Source organism: Lygodium microphyllum, chromosome 26 (genome assembly GCF_053477565.2).
Source record: "Lygodium microphyllum isolate KBCC chromosome 26, Lygodium_microphyllum_v1.1.10, whole genome shotgun sequence".
NCBI lineage: Eukaryota > Viridiplantae > Streptophyta > Polypodiopsida > Schizaeales > Lygodiaceae > Lygodium > Lygodium microphyllum.
In genome coordinates this window covers 90,153,642-90,157,526 of record NC_141160.1, presented here as the reverse complement: position 1 = coordinate 90,157,526, position 3,885 = coordinate 90,153,642, and the positions used below count along the sequence as shown (strand labels likewise).

General features: G+C 39.8%; 1 pseudogene; it reads left to right on the top strand.

Moving 5' to 3' along the window:
- Nucleotides 1–1,892: 1,892 nt before the first annotated feature.
- LOC148013525 (geranylgeranyl transferase type-1 subunit beta pseudogene) lies at nucleotides 1,893–2,793 on the top strand (annotated as a pseudogene).
- Nucleotides 2,794–3,885: the final 1,092 nt, after the last annotated feature.

The window sequence follows — 3,885 nt, the reverse complement described above, 5'->3', positions numbered from 1 at the left end:
ATTAAGAAAGTGCAAATTGGGAGTGCACAAGATGATGATGTTTTCATGCGTAGTACTGACCTAAACCGTACAATGCATTGGGAGATGTTCCAAAATACCCAAAATGTATGATTGTGCTCCATCGGGTCTAGGTGTCACATGCATTTTTGGAAAAAGTGATGGCATTTTCTTGCATTTGGAATCACTCAATGAATAAGCTTACATCCAATTTACGATGTAACTATGGACATAGAAAGTCTATAAATAAATGGTAAAAGATAATATGTCATGGACCTTGTACTTGGCTAAATGCTAGATTGAGGAGCTCTATCCTAATTGTGGACTCAAGCCAAAGGCATGCATCATCCAAGCATTGAGATAATGAACTTTGTTGATAATTATGAAGAAATTTGGGGACCAAGTATCAAGTTTTGTAAGAGATGGGGAATACATGGGAAAATACGAGAATAAAATAATGGAGGAAAAATACCTGCTACACTGGTAGTATATAAGATGTAAGGCACTTGACATTTTTTACCATTAGATTATAATAAGTCTCCTTCATCTTCTCTCCCTCTCTCCAACTTTCATGGCTTCCTTCTCTCTCTTTATGTCTTTCTCTCTCCTCATCACTCTCTTTCTCTCTCTTTTGCTTTTCTTCTAGAGTTTTCTCTCTCCTCTTTCTCTCCTCCGAGTCCTCTCCTCGACAATTGGTATTAGAGCTTCTCATGTTCTTGATCGAGTTAGTCATATTTTGTTTAGTTTTTCCTTTTCAGCCACACAAATCCAAGAACTTCAGGTACACACAGGCACAGACGTGGTAGGCAACATTGGAGTGACCAGCGGACATTTCCAAGAAGAAGAAAAGCAGCATTGAAGACCACTCGACATTTCCAAGAAGAAGAAGAAGCAGCAGCAGCAGTTGAAGAAGAAGAAGATGCAGCAGAAGTAGCAACATCAGCTTTTTGCCATCTGGTTGTTCAACTGTGATGAAGCCCCCAAGTTGAGATCCCTCGTACGGGGCCGAATCTTGTTGAGCTCCATACTGCAACGAGAGCTTCTTGATCATCAAGACAACCCCCAGCAACTCGTAGACAAGTAGGGTGCAATACATTGCAAGTAGCAATTTGTTTTGCAGGCATTGATGCCTGTTGGCATAGACAGTGGTGGAAAATAGAGAAAGTGGGCTTGAACGATCGCAAACAACGATGGAAGCATGCCTGTAGGGAGTAAGAATGCAATCAGTTCACAAATCTGATTTACTATCATAGGGCAAATGTGCCACGCAAAGTACACGGTTGAGAATTGATACCACAAAAAGGCCGCCAACACACACAAATCGACATGATAGCTGCTATAAAGAGATGCGCATTCTCCATTGCATTGATCTTGATGAGACATCATCTTCAACTGATTAAGCACAAAAGAAAAATTCGATCATCCCCAACAGACCTAAATGACAGCGCCTATTCGCATGCCCAGTCGAAGCGCAATGGCTCCAGACTATAAGCTTTGAAGTCTCTTTTCATCCAAATATGATACTACTTAAGAAAAAGCAACAGCAGAGTTCCATGAAGCAGGACTATTTGATGGTAATTCCAAAGCTGTAGCTGCATGAGGACTGAATCGTTCAGAGAAAATGCTAGTTTGTGTGGAAGAATTGGTTGATGAAACAGCTACATGAGAAAATGACACTACTACATGTTGATGAATAGAAGTAACATTTGTTTGCAAAGCAATAAATTTGCTTTGTGTGAAAAGTGGCATATTGTTCTGATGCAATGTGCCCATGCCAATACCTTGCATACCACCAAGTGAAGAAGTACCATGTACAACATTGAGTGTGTTGGATGTACCAGTACTGGTGATGTTCTCCTACAGTGAAGCAAATGCATTGCCTTGTAACATCGGCAATGAGGTATTGGAGGATTGATTGGATGAGAGATCCATTGTAGTTGTAGTAGCTACACCCAGTTGCTATGGCTGTGTAAGAAGTTTCTCCTATTGCAAGCTCTAAGATAGCAGTGAGATTTCCACAAGCTATTTTTTGGGCTTTCAAGGATCTCCATCAATAAGGACTCATTTCACTTCCTCCAGGTCTCCCCTTGCTTCCTATGATGAAGGACATCTTGCAAGTACCTGCTCAGCATTGGCTATACTCAAGATTCTTAGATATGACTTTTCTCGAGTTCGGCAACATATGTTGCTAAGCTCAACGCAACAGTTGCATCAAGCTTATGGAAGCTTTACAATGGTCAATATAGGAGCAGATACATATTTATGTTTTGTTTATTGTGTTGTTGCTATTTTGGCGATGCTCAATGATTGGTCTAGATTGGATTCTGAATATATCTTAGAATGCCAGGCATATGATGATGGGTTTAGCTTGTCACCTGGCTTGGAGTCTCATGTACAAGTGGTGCTACATATTGTGCAGTTGCTGCTTTGAACTTGATGGGCTATATGGTACCTAATCCAAAGTTTGGAGTGTTGGCATCAACTATTTTGGATGTGAATGGCCTTATAAAATGAAACAGTCACACATGCAGGAGGTTTCCAAGGAAGGATAAAAAAGTCATCCAATACTTGCTATGCATTTTGGGTTGGAGGAGTACTCAATCTTCTTGGAGTTGGGCATCTCTAGGACACCAATGCATTGTGTGCATTTTTATTAAGCTGTCAAAGTGAGTTTGGTGGTTTAGAAATTATCGAGGGGAGGTAACAGATTTGTTGCATGCTTATTATGGCCTCTATGGGTTCAACTTTCTTGGAGAACTAGGCTTGAAAAGTTTATGTTGTGAGCTAGGTATCTAAATTACAGCACCCCCCCTCTAGAGATAGCTGTACTTCCATACCTAATTGCATCAGAAACAAGGATCTGAGGTTGCTCAAACACTATTGCATGCATTTTAGATCTCTGATTGATAAGATTATCTTGTTTAGTGAAAGGACATGTTGATGGCTTCAGTGATTCCAAGGAAGGTGAGTTGTTGACTAATTGTGCAACCCTAGAGCCTTGACCATGTTGTAGCAATTTTTGAGCTAGATCTTTGATTGTTAAAGACTAATCTTACTGCAAATACAATTTTTGCATTTGTTGTTACTTGAGCAATATAGTAGAGAAGTAATTTTTGTGCCCTTTTGGCTATCCTCATCAAGTGAGCAATCTGAAGTCTTGTGTGAATTAGACTTTGCAACACCTGAGCATGTTTGACACATCATTGAAGGAGATGTAACATATGGTGTTTTCCAGTTATCTGGAGCTCAAAATTGCTTGCAGGTATAGGTATCCACTTGAAGAACTGAGATATTGACTTAGCACTGATGTATGAGATGTATTTGCTGATGTATGGATGTATTATTGGCTGCAAATGTATGGGAAAATACTACTGAGGATGTATTTGCAGACATGAGAATACATATGCAGTCAATGGCAGTGAATACGATGCTTGGAATGTATGGGAGATGCCTATGCATGGGAAAATTATGCTAAGACATGTTTATGACATGTTTAGTTCTAGAATAAGGTTGCAAACAGTGAATTTGGATGATTGGACAATGTATTATGCCATGTGGGATGACCTTTCAGTCATGCATTGACAAGTCGATTCCTGGCAACCCCTTTCTTGATGCCTGCAGGGTGTTGTAAGCAATTTGCTAGCATTTACAGAAGTATACCTATTTCCACGAACTAAGGTGTGGGTCTTGTAGAGTTCCCACAAGTCTTACTAAGGTCTTTGATCAATTTTGGAGCTCTATTTGGACTCTACAAGATACTTATAGGTCAGAACAGGCCTTCTACACGTGTAGATAGGGTATTGGACTGCATAGTACAACAATACTTTTCCTATTACACAATTTTTTCTATAAAACCTAGGAGCGCATGAATATGCTTACTTTGAAGAA